This window comes from Macaca fascicularis, chromosome 13 (assembly GCF_037993035.2).
Source record: "Macaca fascicularis isolate 582-1 chromosome 13, T2T-MFA8v1.1".
Classification (NCBI taxonomy): Eukaryota; Metazoa; Chordata; class Mammalia; order Primates; family Cercopithecidae; genus Macaca; species Macaca fascicularis.
In genome coordinates, this window is record NC_088387.1 from 89270773 (window position 1) to 89283824 (window position 13052).

Genomic DNA, 13052 nt, shown 5'->3' on the forward strand with positions numbered 1-13052 from the left:
AGCAACCTGAAAGTAAAGAAGAAAACGAGGAGAAAGAATACTATTCCACTTCTACATATCAAATCCTGGCCTTGTCTGCTCTTCTAAAACCTAAGGCCCATCACCGGTTGCCTCCTTCTTAATTTTTCAACCTAATCTTGGGTGACATCCTCAAACGAACCTTCTGTTCCAACTACATTTCTCTACCTATTTAGGTTGGCGCAAAAGTAATTGCGGTTTTCGCCATTACGTTACAAAACCTCAATTACTTTTGCATCAACCTAATATTTTTCTTCTCTCTTTTTGGAAGGAAAAAAAAAGACCCTGATCAGTTACTAGTCTGTAGAAATACGACACCCAAATTCCTGCTTCCAAGCCTCCCTTGATACCATTCTGAAATTCTCTCACCTCCTCAACTAAGTCTTCCTTCTCCTTCAATTGGAATTCGAGATCCTTTCGTCCATGAAGCCCTTTGAAATGCCCTTAACTTCAGTTTACTCTCTCTTCCAAACTCTTATCATGTATATTATCCATTCTCTTATGGCCATTGAACACGCAATCGATGCTTTGTAATAGACATAGAATACTTCTAGCAGGGGAACACTTTTTTCTCCTTGCTCATCATGAGACAACCCAGAATTAAGGCAGGTCTTGGTTAATAATGCCTGAGGTTTGCTCAGGGACATTCTGACTTGTCTTTAGCTGTTTTCAGGCAGCATTTTGCTAAGCAATGGAGTTTGCTTAAATTTCACCCTAACCTGAATTAAGTTGCTTTAACTGAATCAAGCAGTGGCCCTCGGGGGAGTGAGGGGAGTTTCCTAATCCTAAATTAATGGTTTGAAAAGTTCTGTACAAAGAATCCTGTTGTATTTGCGTCTAAACACTGTAATATTGACAGAATTATGTCATTAAAATAGTCGGTGCTTTTAAAACGTCTCTCTTTTGTTGTGCTCTCAACTTTCCTTGTTTCTAGAGACCAGGACATAGTCTTAGAATTGCAACTAGTACAAATCATCATCATACAGATAAAATGAGCAATATACAGAAGTCCCTCTCACCACCAAAGAAACGTTAGCTATGCAAGGCAAGAGCTGTCTTTCTAAACAGAGAGGGGAGACCAGTAAAACCAGCCCAGTGTCTTGTGATTCCTCCAGGTTTCCCGGTTTTAAAGCCCAGGTTTAAAAAGCTACCGCTGAGAGGGATCGGGTTACATCTCCTGGCTGCCAGAGAACCTTACACTTAACCCTTCCCAATCCTTGACCTGGATGTTGCACTCCCATTTCACTTCCTAGAAAGGGTATCTTCTATCCATGTATGCCTCCCTATGTTCTATTCCCTACATACGAGCAACTGGCCAAAGCCCCAGATGAAGCTTCCTGTGGCCACACTACGTTCCATGCCTCATCTCTGGTGGCCTGCCTGTGCTGAGAGCAGAGACCTTGCATATCATATCCTCCGTGTGTAACACGGTGTGCAATTCATAGTGAAGGTTCAGTGTTTGTTCAATGAATGATTGTGTACCTTCTGATGCCTACGTCAGCAATAAGAAAACTGCTGACTATCTTTTTTTTGTTTGTTTATCAAGGGCATAAACCTTGCCCAAGATCCTTAAGTTGTCAAGGGTCTAGAGATTGATTAATTCATTCATCCATTGACTCATTCATTCATTTGTGCACCATTCCCTAGACATTTTTGAGGGCCAGTTGTTTGTGTTTTTTTTGTTTGTTTGTTTTTTGAGACGGAGTCTTTGCTCTTTCGCCCAGGCTGGAGTGCAGTGGCGCCAACTCGGCTCACTACAAGCTCCGCCTCCTGGGTTTACGCCATTCTCCTGCCTCAGCCTCCCGAGTAGCTGGGACTACAGGCGCCCGCCACCTCGCCCGGCTGGTTTTTTGTACTTTTAGTAGAGACGGGGTTTCACCGTGTTAGCCAGGATGGTCTCGATCTCCTGACCTTGTGATCCGCCCGTCTCGGCCTCCCAAAGTGCTGGGATTACAGGCGTGAGCCACCGCACCCGGCCGGGCCAGTTGTTTTTTAATGAACCAAGAATGAGGATGAGAAATTACTTAATGGGTATAACGTATACTATTCAGGTGACAGCCACACTAAAAGCCCAGACTCCACCACTACCCGATATACCCATGTAACAAAACTGCAGTTTTGCCCCTTAAATTTATACAAATAAAAAACAGGCTGGGCACGGTGGCTCATGTCTGTAATCCCAGCACTTTGGGAGGCCAAGGCAGGTGAATCGCTTGAGCTCAGGAGTTCAAGACCAGCCTGGGCAACATGATGAAACCCCATCTCTACCAAAAACACAAAAAGTTAGCCAGGTATACTGAGAGGCTAAGGTGGGAGGATCACCTGAGCCTGTGAGGTCGAGGCTGCAGTGAGCTGTGATCACACCACCACCACTCCAGCGTGGGTGACAGAGTGAGACCCTATCTCAAAACCAACAACAATGAAGAATGGGGAAAGGATTTTAGACATTTTTATTTAGGGATCTAATATTCCTGACTAAATCCAAGGATTCTCTCTGAAAGTCAGGGACATTCTCTTCAGAAGGCGTGGTGTAAAGAGATGGATAGGTAGAATCTCTTCCTATAATCCTCTTGCAGCTAATTGCCAGACAATTTACATGAGCAAGTATAACAGTATCTGTAGAAAGTAAATACATGATCCTGGATATTTGTGTACCAGAAGGGAGTGAAATGCATGGTTAAGAGCACAAATTTTGGTATCAAACAACCTGAGTTCAGTTCCCAGTTCTGCTTCTAAGTATGGGAGTGAATTTAGGGGCATAAGGCCCATGTTCTGGAAGAATCTAGGAAGCAGCTGGATGGGCATTAAGGAATTAAACTCTTGAATCCCCCTTGAACAATCACTTTTATGAGGGAATGCTTTTGAGTACTCAGTGCTGCCCTGAGAGCCGCTTCTCAGCTGGAAGCAGTTGGAAACCGATAATCTCAGCCTTAGATTCTAGGGGGTCTGTCAAGGCTGTCATTTTATGTTATCACTTCAAGGTTCAGCATGCAGAACAATTTCTTAGCCATCATGAAATGTTTCCTGGTAGCCAGCTCAGGCTCTACAGATATACCACCCTAACTCTTCCAGTAAAAGAAAGCCATTTTCAGAAAAACAGAACTTCCTCCAGAGGTTTTATAGTCAAAGGTACCAAAAACTGATGCGTCTCTTGTGTTTTTCACTTGGTGGAGAGAAGCCACAGGGTTGCAATTTCGGATACACTTGTCTCTAGAAAATAGAACTTGTCTGGGAGGGGATTTAGAGCAAAGATGGAAGAGGAGGCCTCAATTTTACAAAGAAGGATGGTGGAAAGAAGAGAAGGGAAGAAAATCATTCCTGATCATTCACTGAGCACTTACAAAGGCCCATCAATGGCATGGGGGTGGGGGGGTCCGCACCTGCCATCACAGAAGGGGGCTGCTGTTTAAATGTTTGTCTTCATGACTGTTGACAAAAAGAGTCCAACTGTAAAATATTTCAAGAGATTTGTTCTGAGCCAAATATTAGGACCGTGACCCATGACAGAGTCCCAGTAGGCCCTGAGAACATGTACCAAAGGTAATGGAGATGCAGTCTGGTTTTATACATTTTAGGGAGACATAAGACATCAATCAATACAGGTAAGGTGTAGATGGGTTCAGTCTGGAAAGGTGTAGATGGGTTCAGTGGGACAACACAAAGTGGGGTGGGGCAGGGGATTGTTAGGTCATAGGTGGATTCAAAGATTTTCTGATACAGATGAAGCCTCCAGGTAGCAGGCTTCAGAGAAAATAGATTGTAAATGTTTCTTATTAGACTTAAAAAGATGCCAGACTCAGGTAATTATCTCCTGGATCAAGGAAAAGAACTGGAAAGGGAAGGGGATTCTCTACGGAACGTAGATTTTCCCCACAAGAGACAGCTTCGCAGGGCCATTTCAGAATATGTAAAAAAATATACTTCAGTTTCTTTCAGGGTCTGCTATTTGTCATGTTGGTATCTTATTACTGCAAAGAGTCTGTTTTGTCAGTCTTAAGTCTCTTTTAATGTTTGTTGGTTTGTTTGCTTTTGAGACAGAGTTTCACTCTTATTGCCCAGGCTGGAATGCAATGGCTCAATCTTGGCTCACTGCAACCTCCACCTCCCAGGTTCAAGTGATTCTCCTGCCTCAGGCCTCCCGAGTACCTGGGATTATAGGCATGCACCACCATGGCCGGCTAATTTTGAAATTTTAGTAACGATGGGGTTTTGCCATGTTGGTCACGCTGGTCCCAAACTCCTGACCTCGGGCGATCCAACCGCCTCGGCCTCCCAAAGTGCTGGGATTACAGGTGTGAGCCACCATGCCTGCCCTGTTTTAATGTTGATGCTGGTCAGTTGTGCCTGAATTCCCAAGGAAGGATGGTATAATGAGGCGTATCTGACTGCCCCTTTCCCATGATGGGAACTAGTTTTTCAGATTAACTTTGAAATACTCTTGGCTGGGAGAAGGGGTCCATTCAGTTGGTTGGAGGACTTAGAATTTTATCTCTGATCTACATGACTAAAAATTGACATTCTGTGATTTAACAAACCACACACTTCTGCAAGCTTCAATTTTGCTATCTATAAAATGGAAATAATACCTAAAACAGGATTCAGCAAGCTTTTTCTGAAAAGGACTAGATAGTAAATATTTTCAACTTTGTGGGTCATGCAGTGTCTGTCACAACAACTCAACTATGCAATTATAGCATGAAAGTAGCCATAGACAATACATAAAGCCACAGGCATGGGCAGATTTGGTCTGCAGGCCATAGCTTGTCATTGCCTAGTGTAATCCCCTGTTTTAATACACAGGGCATTGTGAAGATTAAATGAGCAAATCCAAGTAACATACCTTAGTGCAGCATGTGGCAGGTAAGTGCTCAATAAATATTAGCTATTAGCATGGTTGTGATCTTAGTCTCTCCCCTCTATAAGGGCTAACTGTGTTCACTTTAGTGAGTAAGGTAGTCCTTGGTGTTCCTCAGGAGATATTCCAACCTTCTCTCTCTTAGGCACGTGGTGAATGTCACAGATTGGGTTTTTGGAGAAGAACCCTGAGATGGAGTTTAGTGTACAGGATGCTTATTAACGAGTATCCTTGGGAACAACCCCGGTGGAAAGGAAAAGAGGGAAGCAGGACTGGGCAGAGGGAGAAGTCAAGTTGCCAAACAACAGGCTGAGCCAAATCCCAACACTGTCCCACACTGGGCTGAAAGGGCTGGGCCTTTCTACCCACACAGGAAGCATTCCCTGGATGTGGGCTGCCCTGGGAAGCATATGGCCTTGGGCGAGTAGCTCTGCACTTCTAGGCCCTCCTTGGAGGCGCCAACAGATGAAGCTTGTCTGTAACAACACGCCCAGCAACCCAAGCAATAAGCTAGTGGGAGAGAAAGATGTGACCAACTCTGACTGTGAACTGCACACAGAAATAACACATCTCTTGCAGACCAAGCATTTAATTGTTATTTAAAGACCCTCCAAAGCTCCTTTCCCCTGTAGTGATTTCAAGATGGTGGCTGCTCGATGAGCCTGGGCCCCGAGGAATGACAGTGAGGAGAACCCCTCATCAACCAGTGCGATGGAATGTAGTATGAGCAAAACTTAAATCTGAGTTCTTTAAAGCCACTGAGATTTGGGGGTCGTTCGTTACTGCAGTATTGTGAGCTTTCTATTGTGTGTCATCAATAGCAGCATAGGAAGCTACGTTGGATGCTTTTAAATGATTTGAAGACGAGACACCTTATGAACTTAAACAATCAAGGAACTGGTTTCAAATCATCATCATCACTTCCAGCAGCGACATCATAGCTAACGTTAGCACTAACATGAATTTGTTACTGGAAAGGGGTCCTGCTCCAGACCTGAAGAGAGACCTCTCGGACCTCTAGCAAGAAAGAATTCAGGGCAAGTCCATAAAGTGAAAGCAAGCTTATTTGAGAAATAAACAAAAGAATGGCTACCCTATAGGCAGAGACATGGCATGGGCTGCTTGACTGAATATAGTTATTTCTCGACTATATGCTAAACAAGGGGTAGATTGTTCATAAGCTTTCCGGGGAAAGAGGTGGAGATTTCTTGGAACTGAGAGTCCCTCCCCTTTTTAGACTATGTAGGGTAACTTCCAAACGTTGCCATGGCATTTGTAAATTGTCACAGTAGTGATGGGAGTGTCTTTTAGTATGCTAATGCATTATAATTTGCATATAATGAGCAGTAAGGACAACTAGAGGTCACTTTCATCACCATCTTGGTTTTGGTGGGTTTTGGAGGGCTTTCTTATGACATCCGGTTTTATCAGTAGGGCGGTTGTGACCTGTATCTTGTGCTGATCTCCTATCTCATCCTGTGACTAAGAATGCCTAGTCTCCTGGGAATGCAGCCCGGCAGGTCTCAGTCTCATTTTACCCCTATTTAAGATGGAATTGCTATGGTTCAAATGCCTCTGATAAATTCACTAATTTAATGCTCAAACAACCTATGGATGACACAGGTATTATTATTTTCTCCATTTTAGAGATGAAACAACTGATGCTTAAAGAGATTTATTAACTCGTACATAGCCAGGGTGTGCAATCTATAGCCTGAAGTTCAAATCCAGTTAAGTGCCTGTTTTTGTAAATAAAGTTTTGTTGGAACACAGCCATGCCCATTCATTACATATTACGTATTTATGGCTGTTTTCATGATACAGTGACTGAGTTGAGTAATTGCATATGGCTTGCAAACCTCAAAATACAGTTGGCCCTCCATATGTGAGGGCTCCACTTTTGTGGATTCAACCAACCAAGAATCAAAAATATTTGAAAATAAAAATAAAAAAGCAATACAATAAAATAATATAAATTAAAAACAATACAACACCATAACTCTTTGCATAGCATTTACATGGTATTAGGTATTATAAGTAATCCAGAGATGATTTAAAGTATACGAGAGGACGTGCATAGGTTATATGCAAGTACTGGGCCATTTTGTATCAGGGACTCGAGCATCCATGGATTTTGTTACCCATGGGGTATCCTGGAAGGAATCCCCTATGCATATTGAAGGACAACTGTACTTACCATCCAGCCCTTTACAGAAAAAGTTTGCCCACCCTCACCCCTAGCAGTAGTAAGCGGCAGAGCCTGATTCCAAACCCAGGTTGTCTGACTCCAGAGACAACACTCATAACTCAGATATAAATAAACATTAGGTAGGCTTGGAACCCTGTTGGAATGTTATGAAACTTTTCTATTTCCATTTTCCTAATCATGTGTTTTTTTCATTTAAAAATTTCCTGATGTTTACTTCCAGCAATATGACAGACTCTATATCCTGAAAATTCTCCCCCAAAAAAGCACCTTTAAAATGCTGGATAAAATAAGTAGCTAACTTGGCAAGAAATTAAAGTATCTTAATCCCCAGAGGCCAAAAATGAAGTCGGAAGCCAGAATTCAGAATGAGCATGGTAAATGTTCACTGGAGCAGGCATCAGACCCTGAGGGCATTTGCCAGTGTTTTGTAAATTAGAACTTTCAGTTTTTACATCCATGTCGGGGGAAGGGGGGACAGGAGAGGCAGGCGACAAAGCAGTGCAGTGTCAGCATGGAGACTTTGGAATGAGTCCCCAAAGGCCCACATTCCCAATAAAAGAGTGAACTAGAAAATATTTGCCATGCAAAGGAAATAGCAAAGAAAATTTTGCATCTTAACCTTGATTTTGGTTGGAAGAAAAAATAAAAGTCCCTACCCCCTACAGAAGTTATAATCACCAGTCAGGCCTCAAGTCTGGGTTCAAATTCACTCTGTGTACCTATTCTGAAACTATTTTAAATAAACAAACAAAAAAAAAATTTTTTTTAAATGACCAGGCACTTGGCAAAGGTAAACACAAATATAAGGAATGTTCTCCAATTCAAGCCTCATAAAATTCTCACAACTAGTGCCTCAACAAAAATGAGCTCACAATTTTTATAAAATCACAAGACCACCCATGTAGTAAGACATCATCAGACAGGGTTAGAAACATCAAACAGTAGAATCAGACATTCAGGCTTTGGGTTGGAATTATCACATAGAGCAAGGTTAGCAAACTTTTCTCTAAAAGGCCACATAGTATACATTTTAGGCTTTGCAAGCCATACAGTCTCTGTCAAAAACACTCAGCCTTGCTATTCTAGTATAAAAGCAGCCATGGGCAGTATGCAAATGAATGGGCTTGCCTGTGTTTTAATAAAACTATATTTACAAAAACTGAGAGTGTGCCAGAAAACCATACCTTATAAATAAATGTTTTCTATATTTAAAGAAAGCTTTAAAACATTAGCAAGGAACAAAATACTCTTAGAAACATCGAAAAAGATTCTTAACTTCTGAAAGTAAAATAGTTGAATTTTAAAATTCAGCATATGAGTTGACTAACAAATTAGAAATGAAATGTATAATTAATAAATTGAAAGTTGGATAAGACAAAACTACTTAGAATATAGTTCAGAGAGAGAAAGAGAAGGATATCATGATATAGACATGAAAGTAAGTGAGAAGTGTTAACATTAATCTAATGAAAGTTCCAGAAGGAGTGACTAGAGAAAATGAGATGGACACAATATTCAATCATTTGTATGGTTCCTTATATTTAGGAAGTACAAAAAATTCTAAAGAATATTCACACCCAGACTTATCCTGGTGAAATGAAAGAACATTAAAGACAAATTTAATAGCTTAAAAACAGCTAGAGAAAAAGACAGCTTTCCTGTTTTACATCTAACTTCTTATGAACAGAGCAGAAAGCAAAAGATTACAAGATGATGTCTTCAAAGTGCTGGGAAAACTGTTTCAATTTACAATTGGATACCCAGTAAAACTTATCTTTCATGAGGATGCAATAGAATATATTTAGGTGAACAAAAGCCAAGATAATTTACTATGGACAGATTCTTAGTAAAGGAACTTCCTGAGGATATATATACTTTGGAAAGAAGGATATATATACTTCTCCAGAAAGGAGATGTGAGCTGTAAGTTGTAAGAAAGATAACCATGTGATCAAAGACATTTGTAGTCACATGGATACATCTAAATAAATATCAACACTAATAAATCTAATTTGGGAAGTTATAAAAGTCAGAGGTTGGGAGAGATGAGCTTCTAAAGCAGAGGTCATATTCTATTTCTTAAAATGGTAAATATATGAATGTGTGTGTGTGTGTGTGCAAACATGCACACACACACATGCATATTGTAAACTTTTCTATATATGACACATTTCACAAGATTTTTTAATAGAAAGAAAATACTGGACAATACTAGCTTATAAACTGAGAAAGAGTTAAAATACTCTAAGTTTTAGGAGGAGGGTGAATCTAATTAATAACTTTAACCATTAAAAAATTAGAATCTATACATTCCAAAATATTAGAGGAGAAAAAAATGGAGTAGGAATTTCACCGACTAGAAAGTGTAAAAAGATGGTAAAAATAAATCCAAATATATCAATGATCATAATTAAATAAAAAAGAATTACACTTATCAGCTAAAAGATAGTTAATTTTTAAAAATCCAACCATATTCTTCTTACAAGAAACACATGTGAAACAGAAGTACACCAAATGTTTGAGAGTAAAATAATGGGAAAAGCTACATTAAGGGAAGTGAATTTTTCCAACAAGCAAAAAATAACTTCCTGTTTGCTTTCAGATGTAACCACTGAATCCTCATACAAAGGATATGTTAGTTTCATATATCATAATGAAACTAAGAAAAGAAATAAATGTAAAGAGAGAAATCAGGAAAAAAAAAAAAACCTTAGGTTAAGGATTAATATTCTCTGACAAATCTAAAAATCTGAAAAAGCAGGTCCACCCGTGCTATACCCATGGAATTCAAACAAGGATTGATGGAAACCTAGGGCTGAATGGCATGAGTCAAGAGTAAATGTATCATTTCTCAAATTTGGGTCAAATTTCTTAATAATGAAGTTTACAAAATAAAATCAGATCACATTTCAAAATAACTTGCATTTGGAGACAAAAGATGCTGTGATCATTTTCAATCGTATTAATATTGCTCTTTGAAATGAATGAGACATTAAACACAAAGATTCTTAGAAAAAGTAAATACAAATATAATTTTGAGATGTGAATGAATTTGACTACTGTTAAGATTCAGGAACAAATATTTATGTATAAAGGTGGACAATTGCTGCATTAAAATGGAGGAAGGGCTAAAATGTGAAGCTTATGTATAACTAAATGATTTTATAGTTATTTTAGTGGCATAGGGAAATGTCCATGATATAATCAGTTAGCAAACAAAACCATATATGAAACTGTAGATTAACAATAAAAATATGTTTAAATGTCATCAAATGTGTTTAGAAACAGGACTGGGAAGAAAAACAACAGAACGCTAAGAGTGGTGGGGAAATAAGTGATTTGTATTTTCTACTTTATATTGTATTTTCCAAGGCTTTTTTTTTTTTAAACAATGATCACTTTTATAATCAGATAACAGAATAATTTTATTTTCAATCTTTAGTATTTTGTGTGTTTACATATATTATGGTCCAGAATCCCAGTGAATGAAGATGTGAAAAATGAATTCTAGAAAGACGAAACATGACAAGACTTTAAAAGAATGTTTTAAGAGACAGAGAAATCGCTAGCCTAATTGGTAGGTAACTTGATATAAAGTAACTTCTTCACTTCAGGTCTCAAGAATGTACAGCAAAGTGAGTCCTAGAGGTTGCTATGGCAATGGAGGTAAACCTGATTAGGTCAGCTCTGCTTTCTAAGGTAAGGCCAGGGAAAAGAACACAGAATTCTTTTTTCTTTTATTTTTTAGATGGAGTCTTGCTCTGTCTCCCAGGCTGGAGTGCTGTGGGGCAATCTTGGCTCACTGCAACCTCCGCCTCCTGGGTTCAAGCGATCCTCCTGCCTCAGCCTCCCAAGTAGCTGGGTCTACGGGCACCTGCCCCACCACGCCCAGCTAATTTTGTATTTTAGTACGGACAGGGTATCATGATGTTGGCCAGGCTGGTCTCGAACTCCCAACCTCAGGCGATCCACCCATCTTGGCCTCCCAAAGAGCTGGATTACAGACATGAGCCACTGCGCCCAGCCTAGGATTCTTGAATCAGACAAATCCCCACTCTGTGCCTCTATCGTCTCTCCGCTCCCTTCTCTTCTCCCTCATTTGTCCCTCTTGCCTCCCCAGTTCTCTCCTTTTCCCATCTTTTCCTCCCCACCTCTTAGCCTCCACTGCACTTGACACCATCAGACTGTGTTCTTCCTGATTGCCCTCCTTTTTGGGCCTCCAGCAGGTGCTGCATTTTCCTGAGTGCCTTCCTCACCGGACGTTCTGGAGGGCATCATTTCTGGACTCATCATTTCTGACTGTACCCTTGGTGCTCAGGACCTGTCCATGGGAGGTGCCAAAAAGTATTTATTGACCAAATGAATGCATGCATGAATGAGTGAATGAAGACAATTCCTCCGTCTCTTTTGTGGGCTCCTCTTCATCTGCTCACCCTTCAGTGTGGACATTCTCCAAGATTTCATGCTTAGTTGCTTTTTCTTTTCATTCTGTACTTTTGTCTTGGATGACCTCTCTTCCCTTCGCCTCAGGTAACATTCAGGTGAAAATGAGCCCCAACTTTTCAACTCTACCGCATCTATTTTTCACATCTGTGTTTCAACTGCTTTCAGTTGGACCCATGCTCACCCCATATTCAACTTGTCAAAAACCTCATCCTTTTCTTCCCCATCCTTCTTCCTCTTAAGAGCTCCAGCTCCATTGATAATACCACCATCTCCTCAACATCTGGATTGAAGCTCAGAGGACCCTTTTACTCTCCTCCTGCCCTCCCTGATTCCTGTCTACTGAGCACAGCCATACTCTGGAATTTCATCCTTTCTTTCAATTCCATTCCCACTATCCCTGTGTCACTTCTCACCAAGATCATCACCAAACCCTGGGAAGCTTCCTTGCTTTGAATCTGCACTTCCCGTGGCTGCTGGCTTTCCTAAACCACAGAACTCCTCATTGTCCCATCATGCTCAAAAACACTTTCTGTTTCTCATTGCCTCCAAAATAAAGCCCAGGCACACAGGCTCTTCGCTGTCTCGTTTGATCTATCTTTCCTGCTTCATTCCCCTTCCCCCTTCCCCCTAGCCCCCACTCTGCCTTCTTCAATCTGTCTGTCTCTATTATCTCCATCTCCATCCCCATCTCCCTCTTCATCTCTGTCTCTAAGGAGCCTCACTAGGCTTCTGCAGCCAACACTCCCTTCATGCTGCCTCCGTGACCACTGACATTTCTTACCCGCCCGGATGCCATCTCTCACTGCTCTCTTCTCAAACTGTTCCTCCTCCTCCGGGGCCTGTATCAAGTATTACCTCTTCTGAGAAGCCTTTTCCCAAACCTTCAGTCAGGATTAAGGGCACTCTCCTCTGTAGTCTGGTAGCATCTGACGGTGCTTCCAGGAGAGCGCAGCCCACAGTCGTCAGGTGCAGGTGGGTGGGCAGAGGGAGACAGTGAGGTGCTCCTGAAGAACCTGAGCACAGGGATAGAAGGTTTCTCCTCTAGAATGAGCTCATAAAACAGTGTGTCATGGGAAAGAACAAAGTGCCTGCTAGCTCAAAGGAACAATGCCTTTTACTAGCAACAGCTGTAGCCTGTAGCCAATGACGTTAAGGAAGCTGCGAAAGGCTGTGTTAACAGAAGCAGGGCTGTCAGAGGAAGGCCAGAGTCAAAGAAGCACATTCTTGCATTTTCCAATCTTTTCCAGGGGAGGACCATGCTGATGGGGGTGGGGAGGTTGGATTTCAGGCACTGGAGTGGTGGAGTCCAGCAAGGCACAGGGCTAGTTTCTCCTCTCGTCTCACCTTGACCTGAACAAACTACCCTGGGGGCCCTCTGCTGTCTAGTCATGCTCATCAGAAAGTCTCAGCATAAGTAGCCACACTTGAATGTGTGCTGTATCATGTACAAAGGGTGACTCTCTAGAAATTATTCTAGTCCCCGAAAGGACTATTCCACCCCACATGTTCATTTCTAGCCTATAAG

The 13052-nt window shown here is 41.3% G+C and overlaps 1 long non-coding RNA gene across 1 annotated transcript; it reads right to left on the reverse strand.

Moving 5' to 3' along the window:
- Positions 1 to 2451: 2451 nt before the first annotated feature.
- Positions 2452 to 12617, reverse strand: LOC135966698 (uncharacterized). Its single transcript, XR_010580242.1, has 3 exons — positions 12300 to 12617; positions 11233 to 11402; positions 2452 to 2634 (listed from the first exon to the last, which is right to left on the reverse strand). It is a non-coding gene; the product is annotated as an uncharacterized lncRNA (long non-coding RNA).
- Between the last annotated feature and the right edge of the window lie 435 nt (positions 12618 to 13052).